We start from the raw sequence: 26,471 nt of genomic DNA, 5'->3' as shown, positions 1-26,471 counted from the left end.
TGGTGGTGACTTGTGGTTAACTGTAGCCTTGTGTTCATGTCTGCAGACAGGGAGCAAGGGTGGGTGACAACTCAGGGGCACACTCTCAAGAACATGCTCTCTTTTTTGCAGTGTGGGAATTCCTTTTAGAGGTCAGTGGGATGAGTTTGTGGGTCATAAATGGCCGCCCAGGACCAATTAATTCCCAGTGACCCATTTGGATTGCCACAGTATCATAGTTGTCCTTAAGATATTTTGACCCTGGCTGACCCCGGCTGACCCCGGCTGACCCAGGCTGACTGCTAACATTGAGCCTAGTGAATGTGGGCTGAAAAGGAGGGATGTGTTAGGCTCAGAACTGCTGTTCCTCGCTTTCTGTCTTTTCTCACCTGCTGTTTGCACACGCAGGTGAAGTCACGGTAGAGCTGACATCAGAGCCCTGTGAAGGTGGGAGGCATGCCGGAGAAAGTATCTCCTGACTGTGAATAGAGTGCGGCCAGTGCAGAGGGGAACCCGCCTGGGCTTGGTTTTGAAACAGGGGGATGCTAGGAATGTTTGATATCCCTGAGGGCCACTCTGCCTTTTCCCCTTCAGCATGGGGTGGCTCCTCTCTGGTGTGCTGTAATCAGCAGTGCCCATGAGCCTGGCTTACACATTTTACATCCTTCAAAGGCCTTGGCTGATTTACTTTATGTTGATTTTGGTGCAGGGGACAGTCGTGAACTTACTATTCCTTCTGTCCCGGGAATTACTGATTACTGCTTGGAGTGGCCAGGAAGCTGGGCTGAGTTAGCAATTGTTTGTTGCAAAACATCTCAAGTCACTGCCCTCTAGTGGTTCACTGGAAAACACTCACATTGTAGGGTGGGGCTGAGAGGACTTTAAATGCAAACTGAAAAGGAATGGGTACAAGACTAGGCTGAGGGCTGGGTGGGTAGAAGTGCTTGCTGTGCAAGCATGAGGACCTGAGTTCAAATCCCCAGAACCCATATAAAAAGCCAGGCATGGACATATGCACCTGTAATGCCAGCACTGTTGGGTTAGAGACAGGAGGGTCACTGGATCTTGATGGGTGGCAGGTTAGCTCCAGGTTTAGTGAGAGAATAAGGGGAATAAAGTGGACAGTGACAGAGTGGGACACCAGATGCACATGCATGTGCACACACCACACATATACCTCAGTCTCTGTCTGTCTCTGTCTCTCTCTCTGTCTCTCTGTCTCTGTCTGTCTGTCTGTCTGTCTGTCTGTCTGTCTCTCTCTCTCTCTCTCTCTCTCTCTCTCTCTCTCTCTCTCTCTCTCTCTCTCTCACACACACACACACACACACACGCACACACACACACGCACACACAAATTGAATAAAATCTCTCTTGGAAAGAGTAGGATGACAGAGAACATAGCCCCTAATCCTCACAGCAGAGCACCCCCCTTTTAAAAATATTTTGTATTTATTCTTTGACAATTTCATATGTATATACAACATATCTTGAACATACCCATCCCAACCCCTCCCTCTGATTCCCCCGTGCCTTGTAACCCACTGAGGCCAGTTACACTGTCTGCTGCAATGCTGAACTGATCTTGTTGGCCTGACTTTGTGCAAGTCTGACGGAGCGTCCCTGTCTATCTCTGTCACTTCTTCCTGGTCATAAGTGATTTGGATGCCCTCTAGACCAATTCAGACTGTTCTCATAAAAAGTGAACCATCACAGCCCCACCCGCTCACAACAAACTCCATTCTAGGCCCTTTGTTCTTCCTTTGCCCTCAACTGTCGCAGCTGTTTGTTCTGCTTACTAACTGGTGACACAGTCGATTCGAGGCCTGATACCAAGTTTCTTTTCCCTACAAAGCATCCCTTTGGCACTGACACTTCTCACTCTGTAACAAGTGTTCTATTTGGGGAAGGAAAACACCCCTACTCTATGGAGATGAAAATGCCATGTGTAGCATATGCACCTTAAGATCTGGCCTTTCCCATTTCTTCAGAGTGAGGACAGATCTTAATTTAATATGCTAAGTTGAACTGTGTGCTCCCTTCCTCAAGATTTTAACTTTACCCTTAAGTTGACTCTTGCCTACTCTGTGACCTTGCACCCTAATTTTTCCGTTTACTTCCTGGACGGTATTTGAAGTGCCTATAAATCAACTCTTAGGTCAGCCCTTTCTTTGAGATGAATAATATTTGTATTCTTGTCGAGAAACACGGTTTTACAATGATGCCAATTTATTATATTTTTGGCAGTCTAGACTTTCACTTTGCTTTGCTTTCATTTTTCTTTTTCGGTGTTGTACACATGGTGCGTCTTTCTCTTAGCCTCAGTGATTACGATCACGTTAAAGAACAAACTTTTCACTTCGGGAGTCATAATGAGAGAAATGGACATGTGTAAAGGTCTAGGTGAGCTGACCCAGTCTGATGTGGATTTAAAGCAGAACTGGGCCCAGTCAGGGACTGCCACATGGATGGAGAGCCAAAAGAAGGGAGACAGGGACCCCCATCACACGGTTCTTTAGCATGAGCAGGCTTTTTGCCCTCTCCCAATGTAGGACCCCGCTTAAATTAAAATCACATACTTTAATGATCTCATGGTCATTGGTTTCTTTCCAGGGACTTTCAGGTTGCCTGTGGAAAAGTCAGCGAAGCAGAAACCAGTTCTGATGACCTTGTCCCTGAAACCACAAGGGAGGGAATTCAGCTTTGAGCAGAGGGAGGGTGAAGCAGATAGGATTTTTTACTTCAATGTTATCTTCTAAGAGCATTTCATAAGAACCCAGTTCCCATGGCACCATTCCTCCCCGTGATGAGAAACCGCACAGCTGGTGTCTGTTCCCATTGTTTGCTTGAGTCTTTATGAGATCGCTCTGTGTTTAGTGTTCTCTGTTGGAGGACTTACAGTTTGAATGATTTATGTCTTTCCTTCGTGTCAAGTGCATCCAGAACTTGCCCTGGGGACTCAGAAGAATTTATACAGTAGGGTCTTCAGAGTGTTGAGTCACTCCTGAAATGTCTAGGGCATGCCCCATGTTGACTGTGGACAGTTGCAGCAAGTGACTGAGAGACAGGTCCCTGGAGCGAGGTAACTTCCTTGTGTGACTCAGCAAGCCAGTTACACGTTTTATACCTTGTAGTTATTTTAAAATGGAAATAAGAAGTGTAAATTGAGAACTGAAGTGATTAATGCCCAGAAAGTCTTTAGCAATAGCGTTCAATGAGTGTCAGTGATTACAGTTATGGGGATGAAAGACCCATTTAGAGGATCAGCATGGGTCCTCTACATGGATTTAGAGGACAGAGTTGGGACCCCTACTTCATGTACCTCATGCATAGATGGGTGGTTCTGGAAATGTCACATGGCCATGTCAGCTCAAACCTGAGGTTGTTGGGAGGCCTGTATCATCAGATAGGGGTGTTCTAGATGTGGCTCCGGGAGCTCAACATGTTAGCTGAGTCTCCATGCTCTGGGTGTCCTGGGGTGCTAGGTCTTGACTCTAGGAAGCCTTTCAGTTAAGTTTCACGTGCACAAGGCACACATAAAGAAAAGAAATCCTCTTAGGAGGATACCCTTCCCTCACATGCACACTAAACATTTAATGCTTCCTTTCAGGGCAGAGAAAATGGCTCAGTTGTTATCTATTTATTCATTTTTCTGTTGTTGTGACAAAAGAAACTTAGAGGAAGAAGGTTTATTTTGGCTCACAGTTCAAGGCTGACATGTTACAGCTGCAGGAGTTTGAGGTAGCTGGTCTCATTACATTCAGTCAGGAAGCAAAGAAATGACTGAAGTTTGTGCTCAGCTCACCCACATTTACGCAGTCCAGCACCCTCCTCGCCTAGGGAGTGACACTACCTGCAATGACTCCAGCTTCAGTGAACCGAATCAGGATTATCCTTTGCAGACGTCCCTAAAGGCATGTCTCCCATGTGAGTCTAGATTTCATCAAGCTGGTCATTGAGATTAATCATTTCAGTAGGTACAGTACTTGTAAGTGTTGGGACCTGAGTTCAAATCCCCAGAACCCATATAAAGCCAGACGCAGCAATGTGCATTTGTATCCCATGTTCCTAATGGGGAGATGGGAAGCCCAGGCACCAACAGGAGACTTTGTCACAAACAAGGTGGGAGTAAGGAGAGAAGTGACACCTGGATTGTCCTCCGACCCTCACAAAGAACCGTGACACACAGGTTCCAGATGACTGTTGCGATATTTCGTCTTCAGGTACCAGCATTCTCTGTCTCTTCCTCTGCTCCTCCAACAAGATAGAAAACAAAACCCCCAAACAAAAAGTAGTCCATCTCCTTTTTAGAAATTAAAACTCCAGAAGCCTTTGGCACCACACTGTAACTATCGCTGTTTTCTCAAAGCTAAATGAGTGCCCTATTATTGTGAAACAATGAATGGAAAGTTCTCCCAATTCATTTCCCATGGACTGAGAAGCCACAATGGGAAGTGGTATACAGCGCTGGTGAAGTTCTTCCAGGACACCAAGTGCTTTGGATATCAACAACCTACAACCTACCCGGGAAGGTGTTATTGCTGTGTGCTTTCAGGGTGTCTTAGCCTTGTCGTCTGTATCTGTTGAACTGCTGGATAGATTTTTTTTTTTTTTTTGCTTGAGTTCTCTAGAGCATTTGTTTCTTTTGTAAATGAAGAACGAAGCTGACTGTTGCTGATGTGTGGTGAGGTGAGAGAAGGAACCCAGTGTCATGGCAGCTACGTGGGAGCTCAGGGAGCCGGGCAGGTCCTCCACGAGGGGTGACGACACCCTTCCTGGTGTGACCGGTCTGCTCTCTGCTTCCATACACAAGCTTGATTTATAATCACAGTCCCAACAGCATCTGAGTCTAATTACCTGGGTATATAAAAGTTCAGGAGATCTCAACCAAGTCAGCCATTGAGGGATGCACTTTACCAGAAGCAGATGGGAAAATAAAACACTTTAGTTTATGAGTATTTTTCTATTCGGGGGAAGGAGAAAGAACAAAAAAGAGTTGCCAAATTGATCCTTGTCAAGCGCTAATTAAATATTATTCATGATTAATTTTGATGTTGATGTATTCAGTGTTTTAACAGTGTCATAAATATCTGGAAGAATGAAATAACTCACTTGGTGTAGTGTAATAAATCATACACACTTCTGTCCCCATGTGGCCTCCCGAGCCAGCCTGATTATTGTTTTCAAAAATAATACACTTGCTGTGACTTTTCTGGAATGTTCTTCATGGATGTGAAGACATAATTTCCTAATTGCTGTTTCATTTGCTTTAAACACTTTTATAATTACAAAAAAAATTATGAACCCATTGCTTGGCGCTGGATTATTAACAGGGGGAAGTGGTGTACCTAGCATCTCCTTTTGAACATCCAGGTAGGTTTGAGGAGAGGCAGATAGATGGCTGAGGATATAGATGAAACAAGGCCAGCCTTAAATGTCTGATTCTTGAGGCACGGCAATAGACCCATGGGAACTTATTACAATATTCCATACTTTGGTACATTTTTTTTGTAACTTTCTATAATGCATATTTGAATGGTATCTTGTGAGAAGGAGCTCAGGGTTATTCCTTGAAAAAAGTTACGGCACCTAGCCCTCCTTATTAGTCATGTTAGAATACGTGTTGAGTCCAGTTTGGGGTTGAAAGACTAACTGCGGCGATGACAATAAGGCTAGGCGTTCCTGTTCAGTTGACACCAGCAGAAGGCAGGGTCTGCAGTAGATCGTTCGCATTCTCGTGCATTTTCTAAGGCCCGTGTGTGTGTGTGTGTGTGTGTGTGTGTGTGTGTGTGTGTGTGTGTGTGTCTCAGGGATATCAGCTGGCGTCGCATGACTGAGGCCGTAGGGAGATTGTAGTATTGGATAAAAGCCAATCGCTCAATGGCAAAATGAGGTCTCTGGTGTTCCAAGGCGAATCGTTTGTTTTTATTTAAAAAGGAACTACATTTACTTACAAGGTTGGGCTGGAGCCGTTCATTCAAATCATTTGAACCAGAAGGAGACTTAGAGACTTAGCACCCAAGATGCTAAGTAGATGATACTCTTGCCTCTCGCCCCTCCCCCAACTCCTCCTCCCTCCCCCCCCCCCCCAGGTGCCTGTGATGGCAGACATTGCTAACCAAAGATGGCACTTACACTGACTCAAAACTCTATTCGTCATAGTGTCTGGATAGCTCAGCGGGCTCAGAGTTGGCATCTGCCAGAAATCACCCCATCATTTTTCTTGTCTTGCTTCCTAACAAACAAGACAACCGAGTCTCAGAGAAACCTTTAATGGCCGTAGACGAAGTGCTCACTGCTTCTGACATTAAGTTCGGGGCTTCTTTTTCCAAGGGCCCTTTTCTGATTCTTTTTCCATATGCTCACATACATTAAGAGAAGCTGCTTGGAACAGTACAGTATCAATATTGGGCTCCTGTAAGAGGAGGTAACTGCATTGCCTGGCTCTGAGGTATTAGAGCTACGAATTAAACCAGGTCAGTTCCCAGAAGCATCTGCTGGCTTTTAAAAACAGCAACAAAGCCTTAGGCTGACTTTAGTCAAACAGCTGCATCCACAGGCCCCACAGCCCCTAGCAACAGAAGTCTCCGGTCCCCAGTCACTGTCCTCAGGGACGAATGTGGAAGGCCCTATTCTGTCTAGCCTGGAAGGATGAGTTGAAGCAGGTGGCAGCAGAATCCCTCAGCAGCCTCACCTTCCCCGAGCTTGCTGGACTTAGAAGCCACTCAGTTGACCTGTGGCCTTCTTTCTCCCAGAGGACAGCTAGATTCAGACTCACACAGTCTTCTGCTCCTGTCTCCTTTCCTGAAGATGTTTGGGTTCCCGGATGACTCTGACCCACATTATTTACCTTGGCAGCAGAATCTTCCTACCTACAGAATGCATGCTTTCCCTAAATCTCATATTCTTTGGAGATTTTGTGGATGGGATTCTGCCATCCTCAGGGGACCCAGAAATGAGGCAGGATTTTCGAATGGAATTTGTGCCTTCATTTTTTAAAAAATAAAATATATCTCTGAATTAGGCAGCTAATAGAAACCCATGTAATTGGTGTGACAAGTGACAGCTTGTGTGAGAATAACTCACCCATGTCCTGTTATGAGTTAGCATCCGTTATGTTGGGTACAGCCGGACATCTGAGGTAGACGATTTTCTGAGGTAATTATTTTTGTTGTTTGTTCCTAATTTCTAATCATCAGTGAAGAACATTAGAGCTGTTTCAGACAGAGACACAGATCAAATGTGTGGTAGGCAGAGCGACCTAGGCTGAAAAAAACTGTTAGTGTAAAGAAGCTACCAGTGTGAGGTGAGCTTTGGGTTGGGATCTCCACATGCTCCTACTGGTTGGCATTTCAGATGTGAGACCTGCGTGTGGTAGAGTGCATAGACACAGTAGTTTGTCTTTGCAGGAAGTCAACTATGCTCTGAGTTAGAGATTTGGTTCCCTACAACGTGTACCAGTAAGGCCAGTGATATGACTTTAAATGACTTATGGTTTGTTGTTTGTTTCCTTTCTAAGTTATGTAGCACTGGGGAGATGGCTGAGTCAGGGAGGTGCCTGACATACAAGCGTGAGGACCCAGGTTAAGGTCTCTAGCACCCACGTGAAAGCTGGGTGTGGTGTGCAACTCTGTAACCCTAGCACTCGGGGTCATAGCAGGGCAGAGACCATTAGATCCCTGGAGCTCATTCACTGTCAAGTCTAGTTGATGGGTGAGCTCTTGTTTGGATGAAAGATCCTTCTCAGAAACAAAGTGGAGAACAATGCCAGAGGTCATCTAGTGTCACTTAGGGAATCTGTACCTACGCTTGCATAGTACACACACACAGACATTCACACACACAGACACACACACACACACAGACACACATACACATGCACACACACACACCTTGCTATACACACACCGTGCACATCAGCTATGAATTCCTATTAAGGATGCTGAGGAAAGTATATAACAGCATACCACATACATTTTGATTCAATTGTGGTTAAACTAGATATTTTATGCTTCTGAACAGCGAGTTAACAAAAAGAGAGACAAAGAAGAAAAGATAGCATTGAAACAGGACAAAAGGAGATGGGGGTCACGCACGTGAACAATGTTCAGAGGGCACGGGCTGAAGGTTCCCCTAGACCTCCCGTTCTCCTGTCTTGTTGACTGGAGACGGCCCGAGTCTGTGCTAGTCATGGAGTGCCCGGTGGACTTCTTGGGGGCTTCCATGAGTTTAAAGATAAGCTGCATCTGGGCAGAACCCGCCACCCGCTTCCTCTTGGTCTTCTTGATTGACACTCTCACTGTTCACATCTTTAAATAGAGAAGCCAAGGTGCTCTCGGAGTTTCCTTCCAGCCTTGACTTCTAGATCCAGTCAGAATTCCGGGAGACTGGGTCTGGATACTCTGCTTTAATAGTGAGATGCTCTGGGAAGTTTATGCAGTTCTCAGTCTCCTAAGAAGGCTAATAGTACTATAAACACACCTACTATCATGTGAATGTGTGCATGTGTGTGTTTGTCAATGTGGTTCGTGTATACACATGTATATGGAGTGTGGAGGCCGGAGGGCAAGCTCAGGTACTGTTCCTTGGGTTTTGCTCATTTATTTACCTTTTTATTGGGTGGGCGGAGGGGACAAGGTCTCTCATCGGCCTGAAGTAGGTTACCTAACCACACTCTTCAGAGTGACAATCTGATTGTGTTTGTGAAATCAAAGTCAAGTGTCATTTTTCTTCTATACTACTCAGGATCTTTGGGTCAATGTCGTGTTCTTGATGCAGCACAGGGAGAGGGCCACACAGATGAGTTGGTGAGAAGAACTCTGCAACTGATTTTTATTTTGTTTACTAATATTATTACTTTAATTGTTATTTTTTTCTGAGATGGGGTTTCTCTGTATAGCCTTGGCTGCCCTGGACTCACTTTGTAGACCAGACTGGCTTTGAACTCCCAGATATCCATGTGCCTCTGCCTTTCCAAGGACTGGGATTAAAGGCATTGCTTACCATGCCTGACTGGAACTGATTCTTAGGAAAGAGGGAAGAAGCTGGCCAGAGAGATAGGAATGGTGAGTCAGAGATAAGAGCCTAAATCTAGACCCAGAGAGGAAAAGAAAATGATTAACTTCAGGGAAGTGATCCTGGTGCTGCCTACCTATGCCAGGCACTGTGACCACACAGCGGTGACCAGGACAGATACACAGTTGTTTGGTCAGGCTGCAGTGTGGGGAGAGGGGAGGAATGGGAGAGTAGGGCCAACCCATGAGGGGGTTGAAAGGCCTTATTTAAGAGTGCACTCTTGGCAAGTCTTTGTCAACTATGATGAGACAAGCTTTGATACTGAGAATTGCACTGAACACAGGCTTTGGAGGTGTTGACCTCATTTAAAGGGATGGCATCTAGATCTCTAAAGGCTAATCAACTTTGAGGGTTTTCCCTTAAGGGGGCCTTCCTGAACTGGCTGACCAGAAGGGCATCTTCATTATGAGATGATAACGGCAATGATAATGATGATGATAATGATGACAACAAGATGTTGGCGACATAGATGACATCATGATGATGTGATGATGATGATGATGATGATGATGATGATGATGATGATGATTTTGTTTTGTTTTGTTTCTGAGACAAGGTCTCCTATGGTCCAGGTTGGCCCCAAACTCTATGGAACCAAGTATGACCCTGAGCTCCTGATCCTCCTGCCTCCACTTTCCAGGTGCTGTAGTTACAGGTGCAGCTACAATCTGTGATTATAAACACAGTGTCGCCTGGCTCTGGGAGTGGCAAGTGAGGGACTGCCTTCAATGGCTCTAATGCTGAGTCACAGTTAGACTGGGTGCAAGCCTACTCCCTATTCTGAGCTATTTCATGCTTGCGGATGTATGCATCTCCAAAGACTGTCTTCCTAGATTTAAATCCACCACTTAGCAGCTGTTTGTGCAGAGCTTGAGAGCCACCATTCTGGAAGCAAGCTGCTTGTCCTTTATGGTCACTGTAGAATGTGTAGCATTGGAGCACAAGAAACTGGCCTGAGTCAGCAGCCAGAGGTAGGCTCAAGGCTTTCTAGAAGAATCCGATACTTTATGGACAGAAGATAAAGAGAGCCTGAGAGCACACACAGTATCTTCAATGATAAATATAGCTATTTAAAACTATGGGAACAAACCCCCACCATCCATTCCAGACATGAAAGAATCACTTCTTTCTTATTTATTTATTTTAAAAGATTTACTTATCTAATTGTATGTATGTATGTGTGTATATATGTATGTGTGTATGTATGTATGTATGTGTGTGTATGTATGTATGTATGTATGTATGTATGTATGTGTGTATGTATGTATTTTGTCTGCATTTACATCTGCACACAAGAAGAGGGCATCTGGTCTCATGGGACTACAGTTATAGATAGTTGTAAGCTGCCATGCTGGTTCTGGGAATTGAACCTAGAACCTGTGGAAGAGCAGCCAGTGTTCTTAACTACCAAGCCTTTTTTTCCAGCCTTGCTCCTTCTCATTTTAAATTTTGTACTTGGTTCCATCCACTTGAAGAGTTAAAAATTAAAAGAGACTGCCTGGTGGACTCCTTGGACTCCCCAAAGTCAAGATGTAGCATTGCTGCTTGCCAGCTAAAGACCAAACGTCTCCATGCCTGCCTTTCCCGGCTGTAAATGCAGTAATACTGCACCCCTGAAAAGAATTGGGGTGCGGGAACTAACTTGAAGGAGGGCAACAACCCAAGAGTGAGTGTTCAATGAGCACTGGCTATACGTCCTATACATCCCATCAGATGCTGTGCTTGGGGGTTGCTATCATTGCCCTCCCAAAAGGTACTGATGGCCACAGCTTAGACAGAACAGGGTTTAGGGAAGCTGCAGTGGAAAGTGAGGCTCCTCCTCCCATTGTAGGCAGATGGATCCAAGTGTCGGAGCAGTTAGCTGATTTGGCTAAGGTCTTGGCATGAACTGATGGAGCAGGCACACACACAAATCTTCCAGTGGAAACCTTGCATTTTCTTCTATCTGACTGCATTGTTCTTATACTAAGGACGCCTCCATGAGACATCTCCAGAAAGAGTCCACCGTCTTCCACAGGCAATTTTCTCTTCTTTAGTGAATCCAGATACTCCAGCCACCTGTGTCCTAACACGAGACTGCTGGGACACATGTGGCTTCCTGGTATAGAACTTGGCAGGTAGGGAACTGCCATGAAGAACAGCCCAGAGAAGTTGTCACTGATATCTGACAATTCCTGGAAATCCCAAAGCCAGTAGCCCATCTCATGTGAGCTCCTTGCTGCATTGGAAAGGTCATTACCATCAACTTGGAAAGTGGGGACAGCAAGAGATATGGTGATGTCCTGCCACTTTCTGTGTGATTAATGGTTAGTGTGTGCCCAGCAAGGGATTGAAGCAGATGCTGAGACTCACAGCCAAACTTTGGGTAGAGTGCAGGGAGTCTTATGGAAGAGTTACGGGATTGAACAACCCAGAGGGGACAGGAGCTCCACAAAGAGACCAACACAGCTGACAAATCTGGGCCCAGGGGGCCCTGCAGAGACAGATGCACCAACCAAGGACCATGCATGGAGAGGACCTAGAACTCCTGCTCAGATGTAGTCAATAGGCAGCTCAGCCTCCATGTTGGTCTCCTAATATGGGGAGCAGGAGCTGTCTCTGACATGGACTCTGTTGCCTGCTCATTGATTACTTTCCCTTGGTGGGGGTGGCCTTGCCTGGTCACAGAGGAAGAGGATGCAGGTGGTCCTGATGAGACTTGATAGGCTGGGGTCAGATGGTAGGGGAGGAGGGATCCCCCTTTCTGAGGACTAGAGGAGGGGGATTTGGGGGAATAGAGAAGGAGGATGAGACTGGGAAGAGAGCTAAAATCAAGATATAAAGTGAATAAAATTTAAGAATTATGTATACAATGTGTGGATTGGACTTGGTACCCCTGATGTTCCTATCTTCCAGACAGTTCCTGCTCAAGGCACAGCCTCCAGCAGGTGGGGGGATCACTACAGTTTATGGCACTAGGTTACCACCGCAAAGATTCTCATCTCATGATTTTCAGGTCTCTTCGTGTTATAATGGCCCTAATTGCAGTTTGCGTTATAGCTTAAATGCCTTCAGAGATCTATTTACAGCAGCTGGGAGCCACTGGTGTAAGCTGTTTTCCAAGGGTCCTGGAGCAAGAAACTCGCTCTATGTTTCTTTCACACACCCATAACACACACACACACACACACACACACACACACACAGAGAGAGAGAGAGAAAAATCCTGCCTGTGAGAAAGGAGTCACAATCAATGACTGCCAAGGTATCATATGGTTTAAACAGTAGTTTAGGCATAAGTTAGAAGAACTGCAGGGAACACTTAACCTGAAATGTGACTTGGTGGGTTGTGGGGAAGTGAATTTATGTTTCTCCTCTTGGTGAACATTAGTTTTGTAGCACTACAAGGGAGCATAAAGGCCTAGTATAAGTGGTTTCGGAGCCTGAGACTCTGATGTGGTGGGTTAAAATGCTTGCGTTGCAATCCTGACAACCTTAATTCAGAGAGCCAGGCCCCATGTTAAAAGCAAGGTGGAGACAGTAGCACACAGCTGTAATCCCAGCACAGTGAGATGGGATGTGGCCCACAGGGAAGGTCAGAGCAGTGAGCCTGGAGTGTGCAGCGCAGGAGCAAGAGCAAGAGGAGAGACCCTGCCTCAAACAATGTGTGAGGGACTCCTGTGCCTTTGTCCTCCCGTATACACACACACATGCTATGGCACGTGCTACACAGACACACACCATACACACCATACAGACCACACACACAACCCTCCACAAAGTGCTCTACCCCCCGCCCCCCAAAAAAAAACAAGTGAAAAAAAAATCAGTTTTCATAGATTGCCTTTTCACAAAGGCAAAAAGTATTTTGTAAATGGAATACGTTTTCTTCAGGAACTATTTCCAAGTGGGTGGTTACTAAGACATCAGAGTTTTAAGTTTTGACTGGAGGGAAGAAACTGAAGGAGACAAAAACAAAACAAAACAAAACAAAAACAAAGAAACCACAACAGACAGTAGGATCCTGGTGTGACTTGAGGCTACAGAATCTGTGTCTGTGTGGTGGACCCAGGCCGCTCCGTTCAAGCTAGCAAGAGACTAGTTCTTGGGGGTGTAGTCCTGCCTTGGGACATTCTCTTGAGTCACCCACCTGTGGGGGTGATTTTGCTGGAGCTGGCCCTAGTGTGGGAGGGAGCCACAGTGGGTGAGGTGGAGTGGGCTAATCTGTTATCAGTCTTTACCATAAAATGAGAGGAAGTCCAGGTCCTTGCCGAGGACTATCCCTTCCAGTCTGCCAGAGTCATCATCGGGTGTCTCTGGTGCCTTCTGACGTCATTTTGCTGACTTCTTCCTCTCCAGGGCCTGGTGGGTCACTCTTGTCATGATCCTTGGCCAAAGCCATGCCCTCTCTGTTCAGTTTCAAACTCCTTCCCATTCAGAAGGAGTGTCAGGGGGTATAGCAGTTTTATCGAAACGTAATCCATACACCACACGGTCAAAATGCTCCTCATACCCACTTGAAGTATAACTATTACATAGGCTTTAGTTTGTTCATGTCTTTGTTATAGCTGCCAACCTAGAACATTTTCACCCTGAGAAGAAACCTTGATGACTTCAATCCTTACTTCACTTTTTTTCAATCAGTATTTCTCAACCTGGGTGCCATGTTGGGGGTCGGCACACCACGAGGGACTATGAAAGGGTTGCAGCATTAGGAGGGCTGGGAACCACTGCTGTAGACAAGCTGTGTAAATGGAATCATGTACTGTTTTATCTTGTGGTTGCTTCTTCCATCAGCGCAATGCTGCCGAGATTCATCTGTGTTGCAGCACGTTTCAGTGCCTCATTCCTTTGTGGTCAAAATGTGTTGGGATCCCACGTGTGAGTTGTTTCTGTCTAAAATGCTGCTGCTAGGCATTTGTGTATCAATTTTTGAGCAATTTTCTATTTCCATCTCTTTTGGGTGCATGCCCAGTAGTGGCATCGTGCTGCGTCACATTGCTAACTTCCGACTTTCTGAGGGATTCTTAGACTATTTTTAATTAATTAATTAATTAGTTAATTTATTCACTTTACATCCTGATTGTAGCCCCCTCCCTCCCCATCCCTTCCTTCCTCCCCTCCTTCTCTATTCCTCAGAAAAGGGATTCCACACCCCCACTTACCCCAGCTCATCAAGTCACATCAGGATGGAGCACGGAGCACATCCTCTAATTCCTATAGCCTGCTGAGACAGTCCCATAGGGGGAAGTGATCAAAAAGCAGGCAATGTCAGAGTCTATGTCAGAGACAGCTCCTTTCCCCTTACTAGGGACCCACATGAATCATTAGCTGCCCATTAGCTACATATGCGTAGGGATCTAGGTCTAGTCTATGCATGATCCTTGGTTGGTGCTTTAGTCTCCACAAGCCCCTCTGGGCACTGGTTAATTGGTTCTGTTGGTCTTCTGTGGAGCTCCTGTTGCCTCCAGGTCCATCTAGATCCCCCACCCTCACATTTCCACAAAACTTCCCTACACTTCACCCAGTGTTTTGGCTATGAGTCTCTACGTCTGTTTGGATCTGCTGTTGGGTGTAGCCTCTCAGAGGACAGCTACGCCGGGCTCCTGTCAGAAAGCATAGCAGAATCTCTTTAGTAGTGTCAGGGGTTGGCTCTCTCCCATGAGGTGGATCTCAAGTACGGCAAGTCATTGGTTGCCCAGTCCCTCGCTCTTCTGTTCCATCTTTATCCTTCAATCTACTCTCTTTATCCCTGCCCATCTTGTAGGCGGGGTAAATTTTGGGTCAAACTTTTTGTGGGTGGGTTGGTGTGTTTTTCCCTCCACTAGGAGTCTTGTCTAGTTAGGGTGTGGCCTCTTCAGTCGCCATGACTCCTGCTACGAGGAGTCTCAGCTAGAGCCACTCCCATATCTCCCAAAAGCCTACCCTGTTCTATGTCTCCAGCTCGTCACAGAGCTGCCTCCACCCGTGATTCCTTTTCTCTGTGTAAGCCCTTTGTCCTCTCACCCCCTCTCTCCCCAGGTCTGATCTCCGCCCTCATTTCTCTGTGTTCCTTCCCCTTTCTTGTTCCCTCTTCTCAACCATTTCCTCTGTCTAATCCCTTTCTCCTTCTGTCTAATCATCCTCCCTTGGGTCCTCCTTGTGACTTATCTTCTTTGTGTCTATGGATTGTAGTATGGTTATCCTCTACTATATGGCTAAAATTTGCCAAAAGATGCTCCATCATACAACAAGGATGCTTGCTCAATTATGTTCATAGCAGCTTCAGTCATAATAGCCAGACTTTGGAACAATCTAGATGCCCCTCAACTGAAGAATGGATAAAGAATACTACTCAGCTATTAAAAATCAAGGAAATCATGAAATTTGCAGGCAAATGAAGGGGATGGAACTAGACAAGATCATCCTGAGTGAGGTAACCCAGACCCAGAAAGACATGCATGATATGTACTCACTTATAAGCAGATTCTTAGACTATTTTTGCAAAGCAGCTGTACTAGCAGTGTAGAGTGTTTCTGTCTTCCCTCTCTTGTTGTCAACACTTGTTATTCTCATTTTAAAAACTTAGGCCCATGCAGAGAGACTATCTTGTGTATTGTATGGATACACATTGCCTGTTAATTAAAAAAAAAACTATAGCCTTTAGGAAAGGGTAGAATAGAAGGTGGGACATCTGGCAGGTGGAAAGGATTCTGGGATAGAGCAAGCATGGAAGATTCCCTGGGGAAGATGTGCGGAGGACAGATGCATGGAACCTGTGCAGAGGTAGCCAGCCATGTGACAGAAGTGTAGATTAGTATAAATGGGTTATTTTAAGTTATGAGTTAGTCAGAGAAGAACCTAGCTATATGGCCTAGGTATTTGTAAGTATATTTTAAGTCTCATGAATCTTTATTCCAGGACCTTGGGACGAGGGGAAAAAAAAAACCCAACAGGCCCACTCTATTGAGAGTGTAAAGGAATCTCATTTCCTTCTCATGGGATATTTGTCACTTGCTGAATGTGTTTCCTTAAAATGCAGGGGCCTCGTGGTGGGTAGGTGGCAAATGTGGCAAGTAGGGCCTTCTAGGCATGTATGGAAGGGAAGGAGGTACACGTAAAGATGGAAGAAGAGCTGCAGCCAGTGTTTCTGCTGCATTTATCAGACTGGGTGTTGTCCTTCACCAACCCAGGAAAGCAGGCAGGGCAGCTTCCTTGTTATGCATGAAAGCAGACTCTTTATATGAGCAGGAGTTGGAAGGGTCTGAACCTCAACCCAGGTCTCACATACAAGACTTGGGGCACTGATTCTTTGCTGTTTATTTAGGGGTCTTCAGGCTCCAGACTCCTCTCTGAAAAAGGGTCTCCCAAAGCTGTGTTGACATCTCTACGGGCCAGAGTTGCTCTATCAATTCTTTATTAAGACCAGCTATTTTTTATTTATAATGCCTATGGGTTCATTAAAAATGGCACTTCCTATAGGGGATACCAGCAAAGCTTTTAGGCAGTTTTTTTTAAATCAGGTTGTTAAAGTAGATATGAATATTTTAATAGTGAGAAAGAGCAGAGCCTATGACAAACTTAATTTGTTCTGGAATCTAAGTGACAGGCTTAACAGGGGTGCCAAGTAGTTCAGTACAATCAGTCCTGATAGTAGAGTAAGGAACACAATTAAATGGACTAGGGAGCTTTCTAGAAGGGCCACAGGGGGATTCTTTTTGGCTCCAGGACTCCTTTGTCCTTATAAGAGCTAGCATAGCCACAGGCTGTGTCCAGACCCAATTAGGTTTTCAGGAAGCCAGGAGAGTGTTTTCACAGAATCTATTTTTTTGAACATTTATGGAATTCTTTTCCCCAGCTGCTAGTCTTGTTAAATTATGTACAAAACCATGGGTAAGCCAGCTCACTATTGCGCAGCAGCAGCAGCAGCAGCAGCAGCAGCAGCAGCAGCAGCAGCAGCAGCAGCAGCAGCAGCAGCATTTGTGACTTCAATCTTGATTACAATTGTAGGGTTTCTAAATGTAGTTCAAACAATGGCCACTTGGGGGCACTTTATGATTGAAGTTGGATCCATCTCAGTCCCTTTCCCCCCAAAGCAATTCTTCTCTCTAAATTTGTTCTTGCTTTTAAAAAAATCTTCCTTTCCAAACTGAAGTAGTTTATGGTTTATGGGTGAAAATAGATAAGATCAGTACTAACTTTCTGCTGTTTCTTGCATGAGTGTTTGGCATACAGATGCAGACTTCAACGCATAGTTAAACAAATGTACACATCCCAAACACCAGAAAAAAAGAAAATCTCTTTTGAAGTTTTATTAATATGGCCAGTGGCAAAAAATGGTAAAGATTATAAAATCAGATGTTTGAGCAGGGAATTGGAGGACTGTGTTTCCCAGGATGCCCAGCACGTGATTCTCTGAAATAGGTGGGGCACAGAGGTCTAATGAAGGACAGTCCACTGCTGCCTGGGCATAAGTCCAGGCTCCAGATGGTCTTGGGGGTCTACCCACATTTGGACAGTTTTGACATCATAGGAAGTCAGTTTGGGTTCCTAATTAGAACATTTGCTAAAGAACGTTACACTGTGGATGCATTGTTAACTTATTCTACTATGGAATAAAATGAAACCAATTATGATTGATCTCACTTATACAAGAGCATTTTCTGTGCCCACCTGCCCCCAGAGAGGAAGAGAACACCTGTCTGTGCACACCTGTTTTCATAGAGGAAGAGAGCATCTGTCTGTGTACACCTGCCTTCAGAGATGGAAGGAGCACCTGGCTGTGTACACTTGCCCTCAGATAGGAATAGAACACCAGGTGGTATACGGCTGCCCCCAGAGAGGAAGAGAGCACCTGGATGTGTACACCTGTCCCCAGAGAGGAAGAAAACACCTGTCTGTGAATACCTGCCCCCAGAGAGGAAGAGAACACCTTTCTGTGAACACCTTCCTTCAGAGAGGAAGAGAACACCTGGCTATGAACACTTGCCCTTAGAGATAAGGAGAACACCTGGCTGTGTACACCTGCCCTCAGAGAGGAAGAGAACACCTGGCTGTGTACACCTGCCCTCAGAGAGGAAGAGAACACCTGGCTGTGTACACCTGCCCTCAGAGAGGAAGAAAACAGCTGTCTGTGAACACTTGCCCTCAGAGAGGAAGAAAACACCTTTCTGTGAACACATGCCCTCAGAGAGGAAGAGAACACCTGTCTGTGTACACCTGCCCTCAGAGAGGAAGAGAACACCTGTCTGTGTACACCTGCCCTCAGAGAGGAAGAGAACACCTGGCTGTGTACACCTGCCCTCAGAGATGGAGGGAGCATCTGTCTGTGCTCACCTGCTCTCAGAAAGGAAGAGAGCACCTATTACTCTGGAGGATAACTTTTCAGCTTCTTGCTCTGTAAGTGAAGAGTACCTCTATGAATGAGTAGCTGATGGCTGTGTTTCTTTCCACCCCACACCATCCACCCAGAATGCACAGTTCCACCTTGTTCCATCTCTCTTACTGGACGGCTGGCCTGTCTCTACACAGCATCATATCTGTTTCTATCTGCTCCATGGAAGTGAGTCTGAGGAGTCCCCTCCAGTGGAGGCTAACCCCTTGTCCTAGCCCTGGTGGTCACCTGTAACCTTGTACTATCTGTCCAGTGGAAGAGAGATATCACTTCCTCCAGCACCCTGTTGTTTTCACTAGGGAGACAATAATTTCAAGAGAAAATACACACAAAGATACACACCACTGCTGCCACCTTGTTCCTATTTTCACATTGTTTTCTGGCCTTGTGCTTTGGTTGTTTTTCAGTCTTTTACTTTTAGCTCTGAACTTAAAAAAAAAAAAAAGCTCAGTTGCATGTCCAGCTCAATTGCACCTGGATTCAAAGAGTTGTGTGTATTTCACCTTCTAATACAGCCATGAGAGTCTGTCCTGACCCTTTTTGCAATGACAGTTGCTGCTTTCCCATGGACAGGAGGAGTCTGGGTCCCTTCCTCTTGACTCTAGTAGCCTTGGGTCTTGCTTTGACCTACACAGCCCAGTGGAAACGATGGAATGCACATCTCAGTCTGGGCCCTGAGATCAGCTCTGGCGAAGGCCTCTACATGCAGAACGTGCTTACTTCCTACAGTGCCAGAGAGATGGGCATTTAAGGACACTGAAGACCTACCCACTCCCTTTAGGTGCTCCAGTGATCCTCAGAACTGTGGGCGTGGATGTTGATGCTTTACCACATTCTGGTGTCCACTGGAAAAGCTCTTCAGTCACCTGTTTTAGCCAGACTGGCCAGGCAGATGTAGTAGACTTGTTCCTCTCTTGTCCTGCAGGTAGGGCAATATCATTTTTAAAAAGTTCTAGTTACAGCTGGGTGTGGGGGCACACGGCTTTAATCCCAGCACTCAAGGAGGTAGAGGTGGGTGGATCGCTGTGTGTTTGAGGCCAGCCTGGTCTACAAAGTGAATCCAGGACAGCCAGGACTACACACAAAAAAAGTTCTTGTCGCACAGTAGCAAGGCAACACCCCAGGATTGCTGCTATGTACACACACACACACACACACACACACACACACACACACACACACACCCACCCCTCTAGTCTTCTGGAAGTCCCTACTGGGAACTACAGGAGGCTGACATCTGTTCTGCAGCGCCATGCACTGTGCAGTGCCAGGAGGCACCATTCACACTGTAGTTCAAAAGGTGGCCTCAGCCACAGGTAGGAGGCCGTGGGTAACAGAGCTGAGGTTTCGGACTCCGTGGCCTGAGCACTTCCCTATATATGGTTTGGATAACGCTCGATGGTCCCAAGCTGCTTTACTTCCTCGATCTCTGTATCTGATGTTGACCAGCCCTCCCACCCGCTCTGGCCATCCAGCCCTCACTTTCCTCACTTGCCAGTCACTCGTTTTTTGAGGAACCATACAGGGATCAGGTATTTTATAAAAGATCTTGTAATAAACCTGGAGGCATTTATTCTCAAATGGGTGCTCTTACTTTGTAAGTTCATTTGCAATGTGAGACCTCTGTGTAAGAGGGCTTGGAACAGTTACGGGGGGGGGGGGGAAGGGGGGAATACATTTTCACAGCTACAATCTGGACTTCATACTTTACCATATTTGCTTCACACTCTTTTTGAGCTCTTAAAATACTCATTCATTTATTTATTCATTTACGTGTGTGTGTGTGTGTGTGTGTGTGTGTGTGTGTGTGTGTGTGTGTATAGTGGGGAGTAGGGATTATGTAGAGGTCAGAGGACAGCTTAGAGGGGGCAGCTCTCTCCTTCTACCATGTGGGTTCAGTTAGCGAACTCAGGGTGCTCAGCTTGGCAGCCAGCGCTCTTCCCCGCTGAGCCACCCTGCCTTCCCTCCTCTGCTCCCTTTATAATGAAAGAGAACAGAGAAGCAAAGGCCTACCATCTCCCTTCTCTCCTCAGCCTAAAGACGGCATGTTGGCACGTGTGCCCAAGCCCCCACGTGCTTCTCTGCTCTTCCTGTATCCGCTCTATGTGTGACAGGATTTCCTGTGAGAGCTTGCTTTCTTTCAGGTTGGCGTTTATTACTGGTCTGCTGTTGCAGCTTGTTTTTGTCCTTCCACAGTATGCTTTTTGAGACTTACACATTTTGACACATGTAAACAGGTCCGAGCCATGAGGTCACATAAGCTTAGAGCAACACACACTGCTGGGGGTGGGGTGTTTGGGTAGGAGGGACCTCATGGTCCCTTTAGCCAGGGAAAGAGACTATGGCTTAAAGATAGGAGTGAGACATACAAACAGATTGAGGGTGAGTGTGAGTGTATGTGTGTGTATGTGTGTGTGTGCAGGCACACACACATGTGTGCACACCCTGTCTCTACAGAGGGAACAGTGTGTGCAGAGGCCTGGAGGCTGGAGAGCGTACTGCGTGTTGTGGGCATCAGTAAGAGGCACAGTATTACTTGGAAGGTGGAATTTTAGGGGTGGGGTGATTAGAACGAGCCGGGAACAGTGCCGGGCACTTGGCTGTCATGATTATTTGTTGAATTAATGAATGAATAAAAGCTTTTAGTGTTACAAATGCAATCATGAGGCAAGCCCTTAATTAACTGGAATGCTCAAGGCATTATTGCTTGTAATTAGTAGGGCTCCCCAAACCTCTGGTTCCAAGCATTCCTGAGCATCGGAGGGAGCATGCGAGTTGCACTTTCATCTCAGTGTGCACAGTTCAGCTCTCGGCTCAGTCTGTCAAAAGTCTCGTGAGCAAGACTGAGAATGCCATAGGTGATTCCCGAAGACCAGGTGGTTGTTGGGGCTGGCGCAGAAGAGCAAGTCAAATGGTTCTGAGTCTAAGACACAAGCTGTGCAACGTAAGCCGTTCTGGGGTTGGGTTTGCTTTCAGAGATCTATTATGAATTAAGTTTTTTCATTGGCCCAGCTCAGTAGGCCCATGTGTTCTTTACTAAATGGATCTGTGTTTCATTCAAGGCAAGTTTGTTCGGGAGGACGGGGCTTTTGGCTCCTTCTGCTGACCCAGAAGCTGCTAGTGTGCACACTGCTAAAAGGAGGATGAAGAAGGGAGAAAAAAAAAAGCCTCACAAATGAAATAATTAGTGTGGTTCCATAATTTACAGTGTGTGTGTGTGTGTGTGTGTGTGTGTGTGTGTGTGTGTGTGTCTGTGTCTGTGTCTGCTTGGGATGTTACAGTCATGAGGCCAAGGAGGACAAGGTCTGCCTTAGTCATGTCCAAGGCTAAGTCCACAAATACTGGCGCTACTGGGGTAGCTGACTCCCCAGTAATTGTTATTATGAATTCTCTCCAGGCTAACCTAAGTCTGATGATCCATAGCTCACTTCTCAAAGCAATTCAAACATGCAGCCTGACGCAGCTTAAATAGTAGCTATTCTTCATGTGTAAAATACACATGGGGCACTTGCTGGTATAGCCTGATCTCTTACAAACACTGAAGTCATTTTTCTTTACCAAAGGCTAGCTTTTGTGGTATTGCTGAGGTGGGGAGAAAGCAGAATCAGGGAGCCTTCTGTGGCAACAGGGACAGTTGGTTTCCTGTATTCTAATCTAGGAGCTACTGTGGGCTTGGGGGTGGAGGCAAGGATATCCAAGGAGGAAATAACAATCCAATCTTGGATCAACCAGAGGAAATTGCTGTGTGGGGGTGTGGAAGGGGGGAGGTGTGTTTTACTGTCTTGGATTCAGATTCATGCAATGTCTTTCTGCAGAGTCCCTATTGCAAAAAATTATATTTTTGGATCACCCACACAATTGTATTTGGCTAAAATTCTAATAGAGGGAGAAATAGATTATAATCCTATGAAGGACAATATTGGTCAAATTATCTTTCCTCCCAGGGAGTCTTTCCCACCAGACAAGTGCATAAGGAAGACCCATCCTTGCTGAAGCTGGATTAGGGTTCAGAGTCTGAGTCTTGGTCCTTCAAACTCACCTTCTTTGGTTTGCTTCTGTAACCATGCTGTCATCACCCCTTCTGTCCTGAGGGGGCGCTGTTCATCCTTACTCCTCCATTAAGAACTGACTATGGTCAATTCTCTGATGAGAGAGCTTTCAGCAACAGGAAGACAGAAACGTAGCAGTTCATGAACACTGGCTGGTCACATCAGGTTTACTTAGGAAGTGTAAAACTGAGTTACAAAAATCAGAAACAAAGCAAAACAAAAACCAAGCTAGGACCATTCAGGGGCCCTTGAGTGGTTCTTCTGGGATGTGCATATTAAGCTATTTCAGAGGCTTGTGATCCGAGCAATACTGGAAAGCTCTGAATGGGTCATCTGGCTTCTTGGACACCACTCTGTCTGCAGCTGGTGGCTGCCTGCTGTGCAGACACTATCATTTTTCTAACACGAGGCTGGAAGCAGATCCAGACATGGGGGTAGGGGGTGGGAATGGGTTTCCAACCAGAGAAGCTTGCTCTCTGCGCACTTTCTACCCTTAAAAAAAAAAAGTATCTTATTTCCATCAATCATCATTTGTTGTTGCCACAGTTACCTCCACCCAGTGCTTCAGCTTTACTTCTGGTCGTAATGAAATGAACAGATAACATTGATCCGTGTGTATTTTTCTTTTGGAAAAATGTGCTCTAGAGTCAAATGCTCCACTTGCAGGAATAACCTTAGCCATGTACTTTCTTGGGCTGGAACACTTGAGTGTGCAAGCAGTTCCATGTTTTGATAATGCGGACAGAGTGGTCCTCTGGGCTCAGGGAAGTTTGGTTCCTTGTTAACAGTAAAAGCAGTCATTTCTAGGCCATGAAGGGAAAGTAGGTGGTGAGGGAGAGGATGTAGTGTGTGTGTGTGTGTGTGTGTGTGTGTGTGTGTGAGAGAGAGAGAGAGAGAGAGAGAGAGAGAGAGAGAGAGAGATCGATTAAGTCACATGGATGAATATAAGTTGAGAATTTTTTTTTTAATTTTTCCTTCAAAATGACCTTATTATCTTGGGATCACTTCAATGAGTTAAACTGGTAAAACAAACAAACAAAAAACAAAACCAGACACTCCCAGATAAGGTAATGAGCCGAGTGACAACGGAAGATACAAAGAGTGATGCTTTGCAGAGCCACCGCAACCTCAGGGCGAACCTTGGCTGTTACTTTAGCAACTGTGGGCTACATCTTGTAGGTATTTTGGTATTTGTTTTCAGTCCTTTATATAAGTGGTTTGCACTAACATCCCAAAGCCCCCTGATTGCTCCCAGCTGCCCCCTGGGACCCTTCCCTGATTCCTACAGGACCACAGAACACTGTGCTCTTTGCTGCTTGCTATTCTTAACTCCAGAGCGGATGCACTGCTCGACTGCACTGTGGGCTGCGCTAAGCACCATGGTCTTCATCCTGGCACCTATGAGGTAAATGAGAGGGTATGTACGCCTCTTTCAAACTTGAGTCTGCATAAGACAGCCCCTCACCTTTTGTTTGAAACCATTAGAAGTGTAGCCTTGAGGTCTTGCTCATTTAGAGAAACTGTGGGGTGGGCCCTTTTCTTTCTCCCTCTCCCCACCCTCTCACGGGCTGCTGTAGTTTTGCATGGCGTAATTGAGCAAGTGAAATACCAAACGTATAAAGGGTGGCATTATCAAAGTGAATGAACGAACGCTTACCTAGCAGAACTATAAGACATGGAAAAATAGGGAGACAAGTTAATGATCTAGAAATTGTATAGCTTTGCTGTCTTAGAATCACAGCAAATGGAACACATGGCATTGGGTCATTTTTTGCATTGATATGAAAAGAAAATGAGTTGATTTTACAAATAAATGGAGTTTGTGTTTCTATTTGTTATTCATGACTGTAATGTTTACTTCTCCTGGAATAGAAATATGTCACCTAAATATTAAATACAGGGAAAGATTTTTCTGCTATTAATGAAGAATTTTTCTTTGCATGCTGGGCCTTCATCTACTTTAATACACATGTCCTGTTTCTCCCTTAATTTGCTGTGACTGTGTCTGATGAGGCAGGGAATAGAGACATCAGAAGAAGAGGAGGAGGAAGAGGAAGAAGGAGAGTGAAAAGGCAAACATGCTAAGGTTATTTGCTAAAAGATAAGGATTTTAGATCAAGGTCTAGCATCAAATTCACTTTATTTTCTCATAGGTTTGCAAATGATAGTGTTTCCAGTTTCCTATTTTGAGAATTAGAGTAGCCTAGAATTTCTTTAAGCTTGCTATTAAAAATGTACCCCATTCATTGTCGGCATCACAGTGGACATTTATTCTTTTTGGTCTCTCCATATCCATAGTCCCTTCTGGTGACAGAAGTCTTTTTCCCCCCCACTCTCAGTTCATGGGGCCCCAGGCTGGCTTTTCCAAGCTCCCAGTCATTGAGTGAGCAGTGGCCTTGTGTTTGAGACTAAGACAGTCCCTGCCAATCATAGGACTTTTGAGACAAAGGACTCTTGTGGTCATGGCCATTGCTAAGGTAGAGAATGTGGTGGTGACTGACTGTCTCTCGCACCAGAAAACAGGACAGATCAAAATAAAACTCACTCAGAGAGAACAGAAACGAGGAATGTAGGAAGACTCTTGACCATGCCGCCTGAGCATCCCCGCCCAGAGTCATATCAACTGTCCCATTAATGCCTTACCTCCTCCTTCGGGTTATCCCAACTCATTTCTCTCCCTATGGTTGAAAGAGTTCTGGCTAATATGAACATCCTCGTTTTTCTCAGAAATCATTTGTTTAGCCCTTGGATCATCCTTCATAATGACTCTTAAAGGGGGCTTCCTGCATATCTATACCCAGATACAAAAGCTTAGCTAAAATAAAGTACCTAAGAAGGGGGGCAGCTTCATGCTTAAGCAGAAAGGCTGGTGTTCATGGAAAGTTAGACTTGAAAGGGTGCCCTGTACCAGCGTCCTGCCCAAGGAGGAGCTAGCTACCCCCGACACACGTGCTGGTAACCACTCGAGAATCAAATCGCTTCGGTTCCTCGAGGACTTCAGCCTGCTGTTATGCTTTTATTCTCTACTTTGACTTTAAGACAGACGTCGAGTTCCAGGGAACTTGCTACTTCATAAACTAGTGCCTTCCAGACTAAGGAGGTTCTGAATTTCAGACGCTTTCTTTCCATGTTGTTGAATTGAAGTGTGGTTCAGCTTCACATTGGGCGTGGTCCTAATTCTGCTTAGGGTCCTGCAGATCACAACATGCCGCTCTACAAGACAGTGCCGGTGTCAGCAGCCTCCTGCCTTGTCCCCTCTGCTCTCAGGGGAATGGCCCTCATCCCTCCTCTCACCCGTCACAGAATGGGCGCATTTAGATGGCTGTGGTGGGTCTCACCTCAAGCACTTTCTTATAAAATGGCCCCTTTTAGCTGTAGCAAGCACTGAGTTAGGACTTCTTTGTCTCTCCCTAGATTCTTAAACTGGGTACATTTTAGGGCTTTCATTGCCCACGTTTCTGATTGGTAAAGAGATAAATACTCCCGTGAACCAGCACTGTCCCTTTCTTTCTCTTATATTTTTATTCTTCCCAAATAATTCTTAAGCCAGGCCTGTGCTTGAGTTTTGAGAACCTGGATCTGTGTTAGGACTTGGCATCTGTATCCACACCATGCAGAAGGTGTTATTTTGTCCGCATGTTCGCTCCTCTTTAGGATCTGTATTGTACAGAAGGATAAAAGAGAGAAGTTAAAAGAGGCAATCGCATCTGCCTGGGCCGCCGAGAGAGCCCGTTGACTAAATAAGAGCATTCATTTTATCAGGTAAGAAGGGCATCAGTTGCTGATAAAAAGATGAAAAGAGTGACATAAACACCATAAAGGAGCATGGAAAGAGGCAGAAGTGGGACAATATCTCTGTAAATCCAAAACATATTTACATCTAGACTTACTTCCACTGCCTCGGTGCCTAGCTGCCATTCTCCGCAGTGCCCCTCCGCCCCAGCCTAGGGTTTTTCTTTCTCATGTATTAGCCACTTTCCGGGCAGTAAGCAGGAAGTACAAACTTCTGTTCACCCCAA

The 26,471-nt window shown here is 45.6% G+C and overlaps 1 protein-coding gene across 7 annotated transcripts in view; it reads left to right on the top strand.

The window, feature by feature from the left end:
* The window catches only part of LOC311593196 (uncharacterized protein), a 178,886-nt gene that overhangs the window by 30,217 nt on the left and 122,198 nt on the right, over positions 1-26,471 (top strand). The window contains exon 1 of one of the 7 annotated variants that reach the window (XM_084774352.1): positions 8,742-8,783. The exons of the other annotated variants lie outside the window; for them this stretch is intronic. The gene's annotated coding sequence lies outside the window, so the exon portion shown is untranslated. Of the gene's footprint in view, positions 1-8,741; positions 8,784-26,471 lie in introns of those variants that run through there. 7 annotated transcript variants of the gene reach the window in all.

This window comes from Acomys minous, assembly GCF_964271855.1.
Source record: "Acomys minous genome assembly, chromosome: 3".
In the NCBI taxonomy this organism is placed as follows: domain Eukaryota; kingdom Metazoa; phylum Chordata; class Mammalia; order Rodentia; family Muridae; genus Acomys; species Acomys minous.
This window is presented reverse-complemented; position numbering and strand designations above follow the sequence as displayed.